The sequence below is a fragment of the Fukomys damarensis genome, unplaced genomic scaffold (genome assembly GCF_012274545.1).
Source record: "Fukomys damarensis isolate Sample0158 unplaced genomic scaffold, DMR_v1.0_HiC HiC_scaffold_6, whole genome shotgun sequence".
Classification (NCBI taxonomy): domain Eukaryota; kingdom Metazoa; phylum Chordata; class Mammalia; order Rodentia; family Bathyergidae; genus Fukomys; species Fukomys damarensis.
The window spans coordinates 18,095,905-18,116,207 of NW_022900918.1; positions in this window are offsets into that span (position 1 = coordinate 18,095,905).

Sequence of the window (20,303 nt, forward strand, 5' to 3'; positions counted from 1 at the left end):
TTAAGTTAGAGGGAGGGATGTGCCATAGGTACTATCTTGTCACTGGTGCAGAATACCTAACACCAATAACTTAAGGAGGAGGGGTTTCTTTTACTCATGATTTCTATCCATTGTTGGCTGGCTCCAAAGCAGCATCAAGAAGGCAGAGGAAACTGGTGGAAGAAAAGGTGCTGAATCCATGGCAGCTTAGAAAGAAAACATAGGAAGCAGCTAAGAAGTGAGACACAAATTCTCTAGCCACACTCTTAGTGACCTACCTCCAACAAGACCCCATATTGTAACTGAAAAATTATAAGTAACTCATCAAATGGCTAAATCTTCATGTGACCGACCATGCCATATCCCTAATCTCTGGATAGTCTTTATTCTATGTGACAGTTTAATCAGATCAAAATTAGGAGAATATTTGCTACTCCAGAGAAAAACTGCTTTAAATATCTAACAGAGAAATGGATGATGAAATCCAGCATGTAGTAAGTGCAAGCCATTGATGACCAAGATATTTGAAGTATAATACTCTAAGAGTAAAACATGATTAAAGTTAGAGGGAGGGATGTGCCATAGGTACTATCTTGTCACTGGTGCAGAATACCTAACACCAACAATTTAAGGAGGAGAGCTTTCTTAAAATATGTCCCTACTATGTAAGTCTTTAATTTTACATCCTTTGCTTCTTTTTTTTTTGACTGTTGCATTATGATTTAATCTAATTGCACAAAAAATTTGAAATTACAACTCATCCTTTGCTTCTTTTAATCAGAACACTTCTCATATGTTATTGCATTTAGGGTCAGAATGAGCTCTTCCACTGTTCACATTTGTCTCTAAATTTTTAAGTGCCAAACCAAGGATAGCTCTCCTGTTATTCACTATGCTTCTGGTGTTTTCTTTTTGTGTTTTCTTCTTCTAGTAGGTAACTTCTACTAAGTATTAGCTGTTCTTGGTAGTCCAAGTGTGTTTTTAAGTTTTTCATTTACATTTTTTTCTAAGATTCCCTAATGTAATTCTGAATTATTTAAACATTGAAAAAACATTTTATTTTGTATAATTTCCAAGAAGGTAAGGAGGAAACACTGAAATGTAGTCTTTTTCAAAGCAAATGTTCTTTTACATATTTTAGTTGTGTTCCAGTAGAGGATAATTAGGACAAATTAAGTTCAATTTGGAAATATAGAAAAAAACCAGTAAGTTGCAGTAGTTTTATTCTAGAAGTAGAATATATGATGTGTGATAAAATATAGTACTTGTTTAAATTTTTAAAATATGATTACACTAAAGACACATTACCTTTAATCCTCATCAAATTCTCTCCATTGCTTTGTACACACTTGCCCCAACATTCTTGACACTTACTGAATAATATCTAGAAGTCCTTTATTGGGAGTATCTTTAGTTTCTGCCCATGGCTGTATTGCTGTCTTGAATTCAAAACATTTATCTTCCGTGGTCATTTTGACCTTGGGCAAGAGCCAGAAGTTACTTATGCCAGATCCAGTGAACAAGGTGGACAAGAAAACCCTGTATTTTCACAAGGTGCCTTTATATTGGATGACATTTGGCAGCAATATTCACCATAGTTTTTTGTTTTTGTTTTTGTTTTTCAATGACAGCTCAAAAACACTCATGAAAGAGCCCTTCCAGAACTGCTTCCGAAAGTGACAAGAACGATGCGTGGTGAGATCAAAGTGAAGGAGGGTACCTGCGTTGAGGAAAAATAATGGCAAGTGCTTTGAGTGCAATAATTTATTTTATGTTTATGTTTTATTTTTATTTATATTTTGATATCAGGGATTGAACTCAGGCCCCTGTGCTTGTGAGGCAGGCGCCAGAAACACTGAGCTAAATCCCCAGCCATTAATTTACTTCAAACTTAAACTTTCACCATATTTTTCAAACATCCTGTTATGGCTTGTATCTAGATGTCTCTACAAGGCCTCATGTACTTATGTGGGGCTTTTAGAGCTGCTTGGATCTAGGATGTGTGATATTTGAATTAACGCTGTGTGGTATAAATTTAGTCTACTATTGGAATGAGCATCGTTCTGGGTTTGACTAAAGAGAGAAGAGGTTGTATCACTCAAAGGCTTATAGCCTGAGTAGGATAAAAGGGAAATGGAGGATTGCTGCTTTCTATCTTTAACCTGCAGTGTCATGAACTGTTTCTCTGCCATGCTGTTCTTCCTTGGAGCCAGATGATTGTTAAATAGTTTACCAACTATGAACTGAAATAAAGAAGCTTTCCTATTTCCCCTTTAAAGAAGCTTTGGTATTTCTCCTTTATTTTTGTAATGTTCATTTAGATACAAATAAATCAACCAAGCAAAAGTATGACACAGCCATTCTGAGCTAACAGGTATGTTGCTGAATGTTCTTATCTATTGAATATAGATTAAGAATTGTCACAAATATTGAATGTGAGCTATGCATTTAAAATTCCACTTAAACTTGTTCTTATATTTTCTAACGTTGATCCAGTGCATTCAGGATTAATTTCAATGTATTTCTCTTAGCATTTATATGTCTGTTTATCATCTATCTATCTATCTATCTATCTATCTATCTATCTATCTATCTATCTATCTATGCAAGACAGCTTACTGGGTAGACTTACAGAATTAGAGGCACAATAACCCACAGTGATCATCTGCATGCTGGAGAGATCGAGCCAGAAGATCCAGTAGCTGCTCAGTGCCAGAGGCTGGAAACCATAGAGCAAGAAGGATCAAGTATGTAGCACAAACCTGAAACTGAAAGCCTGGGAACTCCTGGATAATTCCTGCATGAATCCAAGTTGGAAGACCAAAAAATCTTCTTGATGTCCACAAACAATGACAGTAGAAAAACACACACCTGTTCTTGATGCTTTTAAATTCAGACTAACTTCATCCTTTTCTGTTACTCCATTTGGCTATGCTGCGATTCTGTTAAATGGTCCCTCACCAGTCCTCTCAGTTAGCTGGCCTGCATTCAATATTCTGTGAACACCCTTATAGCCACACCCAGAGATAGATTTTACTAATCTGCCAGGCATCGCCTAACCCAGTAAAACTGATGATCACCATTAAAAATCACAATTTCTTATACAGTCATGTGTCGATTGAGAATGGGAATAAAGACAGAAATACTTTTTTACATAATTTCCTCTTTTTTTTCTTTTATTTTTTTTTAGTTTTTTTCTTTTATTGAGTTTATTTTTATGTATACAATACAGTTACATTCTTTAATGGGATCTTGTACCTTTAACATGATATAACTTGGTTCTTATTTTTTCCCCATTCCCCTGCCCTTCCTTCACCCCCTCTAACCTTCCCCATTTACAAAAAGAGTAAGGGCACTGGGAAGGGTAAGGGAAAGGAAGGAAGAGAAAAGAAAAAATGTGAGACAAGGAAAAAAATGAAAACAAATCTTTTCTCTTCTTTTGAAAATTTTTGCACGTGTAAGCAAATCTAGATGGGAAAGCCCACCACACACTTCCACTTTAAGCTTTACACTGTCCTACTTGTAGTATGTTGTTGACTGAAATGGCATTAGGTAGCACACCACAATGTATTATAAGTACTGTGAGTCAGAAGTACTGTTAAATTTGAGAAACACCCTAACATTGAAGTTAAGTTTCATGCTTTCAAGAAAATACCACTTAATAAATTATAGCACCAAGAAAGCACAAAATTATAGATGTCTGAAATTCAAATAGTATGGCTGAGTTGCCTTAAAACATCACAAAATTAGATTAATAAAACATGGAAACATTTGGAGACATTGTATTTCAAAGTATTCCTAATAAACAGAAATGTTCAATTACAGGCATTTGAAGACTCTACTAGCTACTTCAATTTTCAAGGAAAAACAGAGTATACATTTAAAAAGAGTTTTATAGTTTGTTTTACTAATAAAGAGAGTTTTCATAGTGGTGCAATGATGTGAAATTCTGTTTTTAAAAATTTTAACCATTAGTTTTCTTGTTTTAAATTAAAGATTAAGAAAAACCCGTATTAATTTATTAGTATGTACATTTATGTTTTATGCACTAGTTAAAAATTGATGCAGTTTAAAAACTCAAGAATAGGGGCTGGGGATTTAGCTCAGAGGCTCCACTGCCTGCCTTGCAAGGGCAAGTTCTCAAGTTTGATCCCAGGGACCAAAACAAACAAACAAACAAACAAATGCAAACAAACAAACACATGCAAACAAAAACAAAATAATGTATTGTAAAGACTAAAATTTCATTTAGGTAACAAGAAATAAGTTCAAGAAATCTCTTGTAGTATATGCACAATTAATAATACATATATAGTACATATATAGTACAATTAATAATAATTTGTATTTTTTGGAAACTTTTTGGAAGTGTATGGTAAGTATCCTCCCCACATATGTGATAACTACTGGAGATAATGCATATTTTAATTATCTCAATTTGGTCACTATACAATGTACACATACTTCCAAACATATTGACTGTAATACATATAATTTTTCTTTTGATTTAAATAAATATAAATACATAGAATTGGTAGAAAAATAGGTGAAAAGAGTAAAAGGGAGGAGTGTTAAATTCAAAATAGTGTTTACATATTGACTTTAATAGGAAATACATGCATTTTTGGAACTCTTAAAAAATCTCTGATATACAAGTTTAATTTATAGTTTGTGTTCAAAATAGATAATGCCCTCATTATAAGAATTGAGATCGAGTGCTATGCTAAGCAAGGGCTTGCTCCTTTGGTTAATCAGTAGATATCTAGAACAGAATATTTATTCACAGAATTAAGTGTGAGCATGTATATACTTAAAGCAAATGACATTTTGGTGAAAGGGAAACTTTCTATAAATGTAAGAGATAAATCAGGTGATAAAACTATGAAAATGAATAAAATAATTATATTTGTAGGGCATTGTAATCTTTAAGTTAAAAACTGAATTTGGTAAGAATTTAAACAGATAACAGACAAAAGACATCAGAGAGAGAAATTTTCAGGAAATCACCTACTGTGCTTCATTTATACAAGACATACTAGTACCTGAAAGTCTTAAATTATTATGTCCAAAAGCTGCCATAAATTTATTAATGTGAGATAGGACATAATTCTTCTGCCTCATAACAAATGTTTATAATGTATTCAGGATACTACTACCACCCCTCAATGAATACTTTTAGCCCTTTTAAATACAGTCTATATTTCACACATTTTATTCATTGCTTTTAAATAATTTTTTCTAGATAAGTCTGTCCTGGTATATCATATTTTTTAACACATTTTATATTTCTCTTCTGTAGGAAACCTCTTAATTCTTCTTTTGGATTCTCCATGCTTCCTGTTTCTCCCACTTTAAACCTGATCTAAATCAGTTATTATAATATAGCAAAAACTTTAAAAAGTTGTATTAAATACAATATTCCAAGTAATTTTTTGTTTTGTTTTATTTTACTTTACTTCTGGCAAATTATGCAACTTCTGCTCTCGCAGTTTATATACATATGACAGCAAATTATTGACTTTAAAAATAATTCAGTCTCCACAAAAAATTTAAATAATGGTGTTTTTCAAAGACTACTAATCAAACTACCTGGAGAAGAATCGTACATATTCATGAATTGTTTCATATTATTAATAATTGCACTGCTTATTGTTGTTTGTTTTTTCTATGCATCATTTATTAAAGCTCTTCAATGAGCAGAATGTGAATGATTATAATTCTTTTCATGCTTTTATGTACAGTCTGTGCCTGAAGAAGGATAAACTAAAACATGCATATATCCTCAAAGTTTTGATCTTGTCTTTTAAAAAGGATATGAATGTGAAGGATTATGCAGATAGCATCATTCAAATAACGTGGGTTTGTTCTATTTTCTGAACTTTTTTTAATTGTAAGACTTCATAAATTTTACAAACTCTTTAATTTTCCACAAATGCTCACCATCTATGCATGAATAACCATGTATTCAGGTTAAACATTGTAATTATCAAAACTGACTTTTTATTATGAAGTCCTAATCACTTCATCTCTTCCTAATGTAAATGAGACCTATAAGGGATACTACATACTTTGAAAATGGTAATTAGACAAATATGAAAAAAAATTATATTTTTAAAGAAGAGGCTGTGATGATTTTCTAGCTTAACAAATTAGGATAGCTGAGTACAACTCTTTATTGAAGATGTTATTTTTAAAAAAACATAAAATATTTTAACAGATTTTTTTACTTCCTGAATGAAAACAAGATTGTTCTGCTGTTTAATATCAATGTTGTAACTTCATCCAGTGTTAGGCTTTATCACTGAGAGAGAGAGAGAGAGAGAGAGAGAGATTACAAACCAACACTCGAAGGTATAAAGGATTAAAGTAAACACAGAGTAATAAAATTAATATGAAGAGGCTCTTTATGGAAGCCAGGAAGGAGTTCACTGGGTGTTTGAGCTCCCATCCCACAACGTTACATTTGCGTGGCTTTTGGGTTTCCCGAGTCACTCCTGTGTAGGCTGCAGCCAGTAGAAGTCACAGAAGGAGGTGGAGCAGCACTCCACACGTGGAACAGTGCTAAGGAAGATTGTTACATCTTAAAATTTGACTGGCAGGCGGGTGCGCGACCTCCTGGACTGCGTGACACAGATCCAGCAAGGACCCAAAGACCCCAGAGGGGGTCTCTTCAGCTGTCTGCCTGCCTGAGATCACCCAGCGGGTGCATGACCTCCCGGACTGCACAACAATAGACCCAGTAAGGAAGGCAGCCGCGCGGGCGCCCTTGAAACACCCCCATGACCTCCCCCCCCCGTTCTCAAACCTCCTGATTGGGTCAGTCTTTAGACCAACTCTGCAGAGGCATAGGTTCTCATGAAGGGTAGTTTTCTGAGCTCCCAACTTTGAACATCTCTAAAGAAAGGGCAGGGGAAATCTGTGATAGAACTGAGTGGAGTTCAACCCTGAGGGTAGGGAACCTCAAGTTAGGCCTTGTAGACTGTGTTCAGTCTCAGTCGTGGGGAACTGCCATTGGCTAGCTGAGACCAGGGGATTTGGTTCTGCATATGGCTGTACATGTGGTATAATATGAGATCAGAGACAGTCTGAAAGAGGCCCTTCAAATACTTTTTTTTTTCTTCTCTCTCTCTCTTTTTTCTTTTCCTCATTCCACCCTAAAATTTCTTTCTTTTTTCTGTCCTCTCTCTCCAACTCAGTCTCTTGCTCCACCATAGTGTCCCTCATCTCCCTTTTTATTCTGGCTCCTGCCCTAACTCAGACTTCTTCTTTTATTATTTTTTGTTTTTAGGAGGGGTTTCCCTTTATGTTATTTTCTCCACACATTTTACCTCACTCATGGCTCTGTACCTTCAAGGGAAGGCAAGCGCCTGTTGTTGTTAAGGGGATATATTCTTGTCCTTATTCCTGCACTCTCTCTATCCCCCCTGAAGCTAATAGCTTTGTAAAGATAGTAAGGTAATTCTACAACCTCTGGATTCACTTCAAACCTGCTCTAAATCTTTCTCTTATCTAATCCTATCATTATAAGTCTAACCCGCCATCCTAAAGGGTAAAGATGCAATATTGAAAAGCATATTCACTGCAAACATACTATGGGCTGCTTCTTGAAATTAATTTAATTCACAGGAGTTAAAGGTGATACATTAATGACTACCACAAGTGGTCAGTTGGCAAGCTGTGCCTGATCCTATTGGGCTGCTGAATGTATCAATTGGGATAAAGGGTTGTGATTGATTTAAAGAGTTGTTTTCTCTGATATTATGAAAATGAGGATGTCTATCAGTCATTAGAAACTCAAAAGCTAAAACACAACTAAATTAGGAAGATTTAAGTAATACCCACAAATTAAAGAAGGACAACCCAACAATAAAAATAAAAATGAGAAAACACTTAAGCAAGACACAAAAACAGATTTCCAGTTCACCAATGGCAAATAGTAGGACAAATGAGGATGAAAAGTCTGATAGTGAACCAACAGGACTCCCTGGACCCATAGCACAGGAGGTAACAAAACAGATCAATCAGGCTCTAGAAAAATTCAAACCAGAAATAATTTCCCAGTTAACCAGAGAGATGATGAGCAAAATGGAAGTCATGATTCGAGACTCTAGAGCAGAAACTGACAAAAAAATAGATGAGCTCAAGACTATGATGGAAGCCATGAAGACTCAGCATAAGAAAGAAATGCAAACAATGAATGCCCAACAGAGGAAAGAAATGGAATCCATAAAACAGATTCAAAAAGATATCCAGGAGATTAAAAACTCTACTGAAAGTGTATGCAACAGAATAAAACATTGTGAAGATAGAATTGAAGATATAGAAGATAGGATCGCAGTCAGTGAACTTGAAAAAAGAGGTCTCTTAAAAACAGTAAGGGATCATGAGAAATCAATCCAACAACTCCTAGATGATACAAAGAAAAATAACATAAGACTGATAGGAATTCATGAAAAAACAGGAGAAAACGCAAATGGCATAAAAAAGTTTTATACAGAATTAATGACAGAAAACTTCCCAAACAGAAGGGAAGAATTAGACATACAGATAAGTGAGGCATATAGAACTCCAACTAGCCATGATCAAAAAAAATCTACACCTAGACATATAATAATCAAGATTCCAGAAATCCAACAGAAAAACAAAATACTACAAGCAGTAAGAGAAAAAAAAAAAATCACATGCAAAGGGAAGCCCATTAGAATCACAGCAGACTTTTCAACACAAACCCTTAGGTCAAGGAGAGCCTGGAGTGAGGTATTCCAAGTCCTAAAAGAAAAGAACCTCCAACCTAGACAGATGTATCCTGAAAAACTCCCTTTCAAAATAGATGGGGAAATAAGATACTTCCATGACAAAGAGCACCTGAGAAATTTCATGAACACCAAACCAGCACTGCAAGGAATTCTAAACAATATCCTGGAAAAGGACAACGAAGTTCACAATAACATGAGGCCCAACAGACCAAATCAAATAGGCAAGGCAAGAAACTAAAGGAGATGGGAGAAAAAGTAAAAAGAATCAACAAAAGGACAATAACATGACAAGAATAAGTCAAAATATATCAGTTATAACCATCAATGTTAATGGCCTCAATTCACCAATCAAGAGAAACAGATTGGCAGAATGGATTAAGAAGCAAAATCCAACAATATGTTGTATACAAGAAACACACCTAGTGCAAAAGGAAGCCCATAGACTGAAAGTGAAAGGATGGAAAACAATTCTTCATGCGTCGGGAGCCCAGAAAAAAGCAGGGGTAGCAATCTTATTCTCAGATAAAGTAAATTTCAAACCAAAACTCATTAAGAGAGGCAAAGAAGGACACTACATCCTTATAAAGGGAACAATTCAAGAGGAAGAGTTGACAATCATAAACATATGTGCACCAAACATAAATGCCCCCAACTATATAAAACAAATATTAAGTAACATGAAAAACCAAATAAGCACTAATACAATTGTAGTGGGGGATTTAAATACCCCACTATCACAAATTGACAGATCATCTAGGCAGATAATCAACAATGAAATAATAGAACTGAACTAAGCTTTGGAACACATGGGCTTAATAGATGTTTAGAGAGTATTCCACCCCCAAATATCAGAATATACATTCTTTTCAGCTGCACATGGATCATTCTCCAAGATAGACCACATACTGGCTCACAGAACAGGTCTAAACAAAAACAAAAAAATTGAAGTTATCTCCTGTATATTATCAGATCATAGTGCAATCAAGCTGGAGATCAATAGCACAAGAAACTATAGAAACTTCACGGAAGTTTCATGGAAACTTCATGGAACTTCATGGAAACTGAACAACACTCTCCTAAACAATCAATGGATTACAGAGGAAATTAAAGAAGAAATTAGACAGATTTACAAAAAAATGAGAATGCCAATACAACATACAGGAATCTTTGGGACACAGTGAAAGCAGTTCTACGTGGAAAGTTCATAACATTGAATGCCCACACTAGGAAAACAGAGCGGGCTCAAATAAACAACTTAACGATGAAACTTAGACTCCTAGAAAAACAAGAGCAAGAAAAACCCAAGGCTCGAACAAGAGAGGAAATTATAAAGATCCAAGCGAAATCAATGCAATGGAAACTAAGAAAATGATACAAAAAATAAATGAAACAAAGAGCTGGTTTTTTGAAAGAATAAATAAAATCGACAAACCCTTAGCTAATCTAATCAAAAGAAGGAAAGAAAAGGCTCAGATCCATGCAATCAGGAATGAAAAAGACGAAGTCACAACAGATCCAAAAGAAATCCAGAGGATCCTGAACACCTATTTTGAGAACCTGTACTCTAATAAAATGGAAAACACAGAAGGAATGGACAGATTTCTAGATACTTATGAATTACCAAAGTTGAATGAAGAAGATAAAAACATTTTAAACTCCCCAATCACAATCAGTGAAATTGAAAATTGTAATTAAAAACTTACCAACAGAGAAAAGTCCAGGCCCTGATGGATTCACTGCTGAATTTTACAGGACATTTAAAGAAGAAATACTACCATTACTCCTTAAAATTTTCAATGAAATTGAAAGGGAAGCTATACTTTCAAATTCATTCCTGGAAGCAAGTATCACTTAACTCCCCAATCACAATCAGTGAAATTGAAAATTGTAATTAAAAACTTACCAACAGAGAAAAGTCCAGGCCCTGATGGATTCACTGCTGAATTTTACAGGACATTTAAAGAAGAAATACTACCATTACTCCTTAAAATTTTCAATGAAATTGAAAGGGAAGCTATACTTTCAAATTCATTCCTGGAAGCAAGTATCACTTTGATTCCAAAACCAGGGAAAAAGATAACTAAAAAGGAGAACTACAGACCAATCTCCTTAATGAATATAGATGCAAAAATCCTTAATAAGATACTAGGAAACAGAATACAGAAGATTATTAAGAAGATCATCCATCATGATCAAGTCGGATTTATTCCAGAGATGCAAGGGTGGTTCAACATACGAAAGTCAATAAATGCAATACATTATATTAACAAAGTCAAGGACAAAAACCATACGATCCTCTCAATAGATGCAGAAAAAGCATTTGATAAAATTCAACACCCATTCATGATAAAAACCCTGCAAAAAATTCGAATAGATGGTCTATACTTCAATTCAATAAAGGCTATCTATGAAAAGCCATCAGTCAACAACATATTGAATGGCCAAAAACTGAAAACCTTCATGTTAAAATTAGGAACAAGACAAGGATGCCCACTATCACCACTTCTCTTCAATATAGTTCTGGAAACATTAGCCACAGCAATTAGACAATAGAAAGAAATTAAAGCAATAAAGATAGGAAAGGAAGAAGTTAAACTATCATTATTTGTTGATGTTATGATACTCTACATTGAAGATCCAAAAAACTCCACCAAAAAACTTCTAGACTTAATTGACAGATTCAGTAGAGTATCTGGATACAAGGTGAATACCCAAAAGTCAAAAGCCTTCTCATACAAAAATAACAGACACACGGAAAGTGAAATGGGGAAACAATTCCTTTTACAATAGCATCCAAAAAAAATGAAGTATCTAGGAATCAGTCTAACACAAGAAACAAATGATCTCTACACTGAAAATTACAGCACTCTGAAAAAAGAAACTGAAGAGGATATAAAAAAATGGAAAGATATTCCCTGCTCCTGGGTAGGAAGAATCAACATAGTGAAAATGGCCATACTACCAAAACTACTATATACAGTCAGTGCAATGCCAAATGAAATTCCAACACTATATTTCAAAGAACTAGAAAAAAAAATCCAAAAATTCATCTGAAATCATAAGAGACCTAAAATAGCAAAAGCCATTTTAGGCAACAGACACATGGCACCAGGTGTAACAATTCCCAATTTGAAACTATACTACAAAGCCAATGTGATAAAAACAGCATGGTACTGGCAAAGAAATAGGCCTGAGGATCAGTGGAACAGACTGGTTGACACAAAAACAAATGCAGATGTACTCAGCTGCCTCATCTTTAACAAAGGAGCTGACCATCCTCAGTGGAGGAAAGATAGCCTCTTTAATAAATGGTGTTGGAAAAACTGGATGTCAACCTGCCACAGATTAAACTTAGACCCTTATCTTTTGCCATGCACTAAATTAAAATCCAAATGGATTAAAGATCTAAATATTAAAATAGAAACATTAAACTTGCTGGAAGGTAAGTTAGGCAGAACTCTGGAAGACATTGGTATAGGAAAAGACTTTATGAACAAATCCTCAGTAGCACGGGAACTAGCAGATAAAATCAACAACTGGGATCTCATCTTACTAAAAAGCTTCTGTACTTCAAAAGAAACCATCAACAGAACTAAGAGACAATCTACAATGTGGGAAAAAATTTTTACCAGCTGTTCCTCAGACAAAGGAGTATTATCAAGGATATATAAAGAACTCACAACAATCAGTTCCCCCAAATATAAAGACCCGATTCAAAAATGGGCATCCAAAATGAAGAGACATTTCTCAGACAGAGAAGTAAAAGCAGCAAGAAAATATTTGAAAAAATGTTCTACATCACTGTTCATTGGAGAGATGCAGATGAAAACAACACTGAGATTCCACCTCACCCCACAAAGAATGGCTGCTATCAAGAAATCACACAATAACAAATGTTGGCGGGGTTGTAGGGAGAAAGGAACACTTCTCCATTGTTGGTGAGAGTGCATACTAGTGCAACCACTATGGAAATCAATATGAAGATACCTCAAAGAGCTGGGACTGGAGGTTCCATTTGACCTAGCCATCCCTCTGCTGGGTATCTTTCCAAGAGAACTAAAAGAATCATATCAAAGAGAAGTATGTGCACCCATGTTTATAGCAGCACAGTTTGTAATAGCTAAATCTTGGAAACAGCCCATTTGCCCATCCATTGGAAACTGGATAAAGATGTTGTGGTTTTTCTATAAAATGGAATATTACTCAGCCATAAAGAACGAGAAAATAGATTCATTCATAGGAAAATGGAAACATATTGAAGATATACTCCTAAGTGAAATAAATAAGTCACATATGTGTAAATACCGAATAGTTTCCCTGGAGTAAATAATCTGCAACAATGTGTAAAAGATTCTAATAAGATTACTGATATTTAGAAATGGGAAGAAAGGAGCTAAAGGTGTTGGGAAGGTGGGATGGGTAGGGGAAGAGTAAAAAGGGAAAAGAAAAAAACGTGAGAGAATGAAAAGATGAAAATAAAGTGTTTGTAGATGGGGAGGGGAGGAGGGGGTGAAGGGAGGGCAGAGGTAAGGGGAAAAAATGAGAATCAAGACTTGTCATGTAGAGGTACAAGATCCCAACAATGAATGTAACTGTACTGTTACCCTAAAATGTACCAATAAACTCATTTAAAGCTGAAAAAAAATTAATATGGAGAAATTGGTTTGTAAGATGTTTTGAAAAGCAGTCATTAAGAAAACAAGTTTTGATAAAGATAGTGGTAATTCTAATACATATATTGATGATGTTTACCTTCCTAGAAGACTTTTTTTTAACTTTCTTCCCTTGTCCATCGCAGAAATATTATGTCTAATAATGATGGTAAATTTCTGATGCAGCAAATTTGCTTTGGAAAAATGAAAAGTTTTCACTGTAAGAACAATTAAAATCATCTAATAATAAAGCCTGCGAATTTTTGGAATGTTTTCTTGAAGGTAACATAATAAGCATTTAAAAATCATTCATCACTAGGTAATCAGGTAATGAAAGCAAATTCATCCATATTGTACACAGGTTTTAGCTTGGAGAAATTTTAATTTAACTCACTTTCCTTAAAATATATGCCTGAATTCTGGAAATTCCCATGGGTAGGTATTTCTGTTTTGGAGCGGGTCGCATTCAAACTGACCAAAACCAAATGAACAACAAGCTATAATTATGGTGGAGATAAACTGTTTTAAGCAGGCAGTCTAACTTCTGCAAATTTTTACAGTAACATTCCATCATACATTTCTTTTTATTGACATTTCCTTAATTCCTTTAGTAAATTTTCCCTTAAGGAGCAGTCTTGTGGGGATAATCCAAATGCCTGCATCTTCTAATAAAAGTTGGAGTATTTCTTTATGAGGAGACATTAACTTGACTCAATTAGGCAACTTGCAAATACTAATTTCAAGTTTTTGTTCAAAAGACAGATATTTAAAAAATATCTTTCAATTCATCTCATATGTGGTTATTGCCAATCTCTCCTAACCCACTTATTGTGCAGAATCTACTCAACTTTAACTCACACAGCTCTTCTATCTCATAGGATAGAAGATAAAGGCATATGATGACTAAAGTTACAATTCAGAAAGTTAAAAAAAAAAGACTGATTTCATAAAGTAGTATTACAGTAAAGACAGCACTCTATTCAATAAAATCATGGCTTTGGTGATAGCTGTTACAGTTATGTTGGTTGCAATAATAAAGATACTACTGTATATAAAGTAAGACATGGATTACATGTTAAATATCTAGTTAGTACTTATTAATATATAAGGACAAATCAGATAATTTGGATATAACCCCCCAACCCATGTGTTAATGTCTTCTTCTCTAGCTTGGTTCTCCTGGGAAGTGGAGGAAAGTTTTCAAGGCATCTGGCCTAGTGGGAGTTCTTCTGTTAATTGAGGCTGTACCCTTGAAGGAGATAGTGTGACCACAGACTAAAAGTAACTGGGAAAACTGGTCACTGACTTAATCAAGTCTGAAACTATGAGCCAAAATAAAAAATTTCTCCTTTGTACTTGATTTTTGTAAACATATGCTATAGTGATGGAAAGGCAGTTAACACTGAAATGCAACTCTAACTCGATTTTTAGGATACGTGTGTGTGCATGTGTGTTTTTCCTTGAATTTGATAAGACTGTAATCATGGTATTTGGCTTTATGACTTATATGCATTTCAGTTAGCATGTTCTTTTCTCTGTCCTCTAGTCCTTCTCCTTTGAATACTGAGGTTTTTTTTTTTTTTTTGACAGAGTATTGCTGAATACTGCTTTCCAGGTCTTTCCTGTGTTACTGCCTCTGGACTCTGGATTTCTAGCTCTCCTAGACCATCTCATGCAGGTACCAGATAACTTTTCATGACTTCCTCATGAAATATCCTGTATTTTCCTCTTTGTGTTTCTATGTACATAATTGATTGTTAATTGATTTCCTTCATGAATTGTTAATTGATTTCCTGCCTTTAACAGGATTAAAGTCCTACTTTCTTTGTTTTCTAGTTATTCTCAGCAAGAGTTTCAATTTAAGTATAATATGATTTAATTTATTTAAAATATTTTTTTCAGCATTAATTGAGGTTATTGGCACATTTTTGGGATACAGTACAGTTACATTCATTGTTGGGATCCTGCACCTCTACATGACAGGTCTTGGTTCTCCTTTTTTTCCCCTTGTTCCTGCCCTCCCTTCAACTCCTCCTCCCCTCCCCATCTACAATCACTTTATTTCTATCTTTTCATTATCTCACATTTTTTTCTTTTCCCTTATTATCCTTCCCCTACCCATCCCACTTTCCGTACACCTTTAGCCACTTTATTCCATTTTCACAATGTCAGTAATCTTATTAGGATCTTATGTATTATTGCAGTTTATTCACACCAGAGAAACTATCCGGTATTTACACCTGTGTACCTTATTTATTTCACTTAGGGGTATATCTTCAATATGTATCCATTTTGCTATGAATGAATCTATTTTCTCACTCTTTATGGCTGAGTAATATTCCATTTTATAGAAAAACCACATCTTCTTTATCCAGTTTCCAACGGATGGGCAAATGGGCTTTTTCCAAGATTTAGCTATTACAAACTGTGCCACTTTAAACATAGGTGCGCATACTTCTCTGTGATATGATTCTTTTAGTTCTTTTGGAAAGATACCCAGCAGAGGGTTGGCTGGGTCAAATGGAATCTCCAGTCCAAGCTCTTTGAGGTATCTCCATATTGATTTCCAGAGCAGTTGCACCAGTCTGCACTACCACCAGCAATGGAGAAGGGTTCCTTTCTCACCACAACTCCGCCAACATTTGTTATTGTATGATTTCTTGATACCAGCCATTCTTTGTGGGGTGAGGTGGAATCTCAGTGCTGTTTTCATCTGCATCTCTCAAATGATCAGTGATGTGGAACATTTTTTCATATATTTACTTGCTGCTTTTACTTCTTTGTCTGAGAAATGTCTGTTCATTTTGGATGCCCATTTTTGAATCATGTCTTTATATTTAGGGGGTGATTGTTTTGAGCTTTTTATATATTCTAGATAATAATCCTTTGTCTGAGGAGCATCTGATAAAAATATTTTCCCACATTGTAGGTTGTCTCTCAGTTCTCCTGATGGTTTCTATCACAGAACAGAAGCTTTTTAGTAAGATGAGATCCCAGTAGTTGATTCTTTCTGCTAGTTTCCGTGCTACTGAGGATTTCTTCATAAAGTCTTTTCCTATGCCAATGTCTTCAAGAGTTCTGCCTAACTTATCTTCCAGCAAGTTTAGTGTTTCTGTTTTAATATTTAAATCTTTCATCCACTTGAATTTTAATTTATTGCATGGTGAAAGATAAGGGTCCAGTTTTATTCTTTGGCAGGTTGACATCCAGTTTTTCCAACACCATTTATTAAAGAGGCTATCTTTCATCCAGTAGGGACTGTCAGCTCCTTTGTCAAAAATGAGGTAGTTGAGTACATGTGGAGTTGTTTTTGTGTCTTTCAATCTGTTCCACTGATCCTCAGTTCTGTTTCTTTGCCAGTACCATGCTGTTTTTATCACAGTGGCTTTGTACTATAGTTTCAAAAGGGGAATTGTTATACCTGCTACCATGTGTCTGTTACCTAGTATGGCTTTTGCTATTCCAGGTCTCTTCTGGTTCCAAATGAATTTTTGGATTCTTTTTTCTAGTTCTGTGAAATATAGTGTTGGCATTTCAATTGGCATTGAATTGAATCTGTATAGCAGTTTTGGTAGTATGGCCATTTTCACTATGTTGATTCTTCCTACCCAGGAGCAGGGGATGTCTTTCCATTTATTTATATCCTCTTTAATTTCATTTTTCAGAGTGCTATAGTTTTCAGTGTAGAGATCTTTTGCTTCTTTTGTTAGATTGATTCCTAGATACTTCATTGTTTTGGGTGCTATTGTGAAAGGAATTGGTTCCTTAATTTCTCTCTCAGTGATTCTGTTATTTGTGTACAAGAAGGCTATTGATTTTTGGGCATTCACCTTGCATCCAGATACTCTACTGAATCTGTCAATTAAATCTAGAAGTCTTTAGGTGGAGATTTTTGAGTCTTCAATGTAGAGTATCATATCATCAGCAAATAATGACAGTTTAACTTGTTCCTTTCCTATCTTTATTGCTTTAATTTCTTTCTCTTGTCTAATTGCTGTGGATAATGTTTCCAGCACTATATTGAAGAGGAGTAGTGATAGTGGACGTCCTTGTCTTGCTCCTGATTTTAATGTGAAAGATTTCAGTTTTTGGCCATTTAATATGATGTTGGCTGTTGGTTTTTCATAGATAACCTTTATTGAGTTGAGATATAGACCATCTATTCCAATTTTCTTCAGGTTTTTTATCATGAATGGGTGTTGAATTTTGTCTAATGGTTTTTATGCATCTATTGAGAGGATCATATGGTTTTTGTCCTTGATTTTGTTAACGTGATGTATTACATTTATTGACTTACATATGTTGAACCACCCTTGCATCCCTGGAATAAATCCTAATTGGTCAGGATGTATGATCTTCTTGATAGTCCTCTGTATTCTGCTTGCTAGTATCTTATTAAGGATTTTTGCATCTATATTCATTTAGGAGATTGGCCTATGGTTCTCTTTTTTAGTTGCATCTTTCCCTGGTTTGGGAATCAAAGTGATACTTGCTTCCAGGAAAGAATTTGGAAGTATAGCTTCCCTTTCAGTTTCACTGAAAAGTTTGAAGAGTAATAGCAGTAGTTCTTCTCAAATGTCTTGTAAAATTCAGCAGTGAATCCGTCAGGGCCTGGGCTTTTCTTTGTTGGTACATTTTTAATTACATTTTCAATTTCACTGACTGTAATTGGGGTGCTTAAAATGTTTTTTTATCTTCTTTGTTCAACTTTGGTAATTCATAAGTATCTAGAAATCTGTCCATTTCTTCTGTGTTTTCCATTTTATTGGAGTAGAGGTTCTCAAAGTAGGTATTAATGATCCTCTGGATTTCTATTGGATCTATTGTGACTTCACCTTTTTCATTCCTGATTGCATGGATCTTAGCCTCTTATTTCCTTTTTTTTTTATATAAGATTAGCTAAGGACTTGTCAATTTTATTTATTCTTTCAAAAAACCAACTCTTTGTTTCGTTTATTTTTTGCATCATTTTCTTAGTTTCCATTGCATTGATTTCTGTTCTAATCTTTGTAATTTCCTTTCTTCTTCGAGCTTTGGGTTTTTCTTGCTGTTGTTTTTCTAGGAGTCTATGTTTCATCATTAGGCTGTTTATTTGAGCTTGTTCTGTTTTCCTAGTGTGGGCATTCACTGCTATGAACTTTTCACATATAACTGCTTTTATTGGGTCCCATAAATTCCTGTATGTTGTACTGGCATTTTCCTTTATTTGTAAAAACTGTCTAATTTCTTCTTTAATTTCCTCTGTAATCCTTTGATTGTTCAGGAGAGTGTTGTTCAATTTCCATGTGCTTGTGAAGTTCCTACAGTTTCTTGTGATATTGATCTCCAGTTTGATTACACAATGATCTGATAATATACGGGGATGACTTCATTTCTTTTGCATTTATTCAGACCTGTTCTGTGAACCAATATGTGATCTACCTTGGAGAATGATCCACGTGCAACGAAAAATAATGTATATTCTGATTTTGTGGGGTGGAATACTCTGTAGACATCTATTAAGTCCATGTGTTCCAAAACTTGGTTCAGTTCTACTATTTCATTGTTGATTTTCTGCCTAGAAGATCTGTCAATTTGTGATAGTGGCGTATTTAAATCCCCCACTAAAATTGTATTAGTGCTTATCTGGTTTTACATGTTACTTAATATTTGTTTTATATAGTTGGGGGCATTTATCTTTGGTGCATATATGTTTATGATTGTTATCTCTTCCTCTTGAATTGTTCCCTTTACAAGGATGTAGTGTCCTTCTTTGTCTCTCTTAATGAGTTTTGGTTTGAAATTTACTTTGTCTGCCAATAAGATGCTACCCCTGCTTTTTTCTGGGCTCCTAACATGTGGAGCATTGTTTTCCATCCTTTCACTTTCAGTCTATGGGCTTTCTTTTGCACTAGGTGTGTTTCTTCTTTGCAACATATTGTTGGATTTTGCATCTCAACCCATTCTGCCAGTCTATTTCTCTTCTCATTAGTGAATTGAGGCCATTTACATTGATGGTTATAGCTGATATGTTCTGACTTATTGTCATATTATTGTCCTTTTGTTGACTCTTTTTACTTTTTCTGCCCTCTCGTTTTAGTATCTTGCCCTGCCTATTTGATTTGGTCTGTTAGGCGTCGTGGTATTGTGACCTTCATTGTCCTTTTCTAGGATATTGTTTAGAATTCCTTGTGGTGCTGGTTTGGTGTTCATGAAGTTTCTCAGGTGTTCTTTGTTGTGGAAGTATCTTATTTCTCCATCTATTTTGAAAGAAAATATTTCAGGATACATCAGTCTAGGTTGGAGGTTGTTTTGTTTTAGGACTTGAAATACCTCACTCCAGGCTTTCCTTGACCTAAGGGTTTGAGTTGAAAAATCTGCTGTGATTCTAATGGGCATTCCTTTGCATGTGATTTGTTTCTTTTCTCTTACTGCTTGTCGTATTTTGTTCTTTTGTTGAATTTCTGGGATCTTGATTATTATATGTCTAGGCATAGATTTTTTTTTTTTTTTTGATCATGGGTAGTTGAAGTTGTATATGCCTCACTTATCTGTATGTCTAATTCTTCCCTTCTGTTTGGGAAGTTTTCTGTCACTAATTCTGTGAAGAGCTTTTTTTAAGTCATTTGTGTTTTCTCCTGTTATTTCATGGATTCCTATCAGTCTTATTTTATTTTTCTTTGCATCTTCTATAAGTTGTTGGATTGATTTCCCATGATCCCTTACTGTTTTTGAGATACCTTTTTTTTTTCATGGTCACTGACTTCAATTCTATCTTCTATATCTGAAATTCCATCTTTGCAATATTTTATTCTGTTGAATACACTTTCAATAGAGCTTTTCATCTCCTGGATATCTGTTTGAATCTGTTTTATGGATTCCATTTCTTTCCTCACTTGGGCATTCATTCTTTCCATTTCTTTCTTATGCTGAGTCT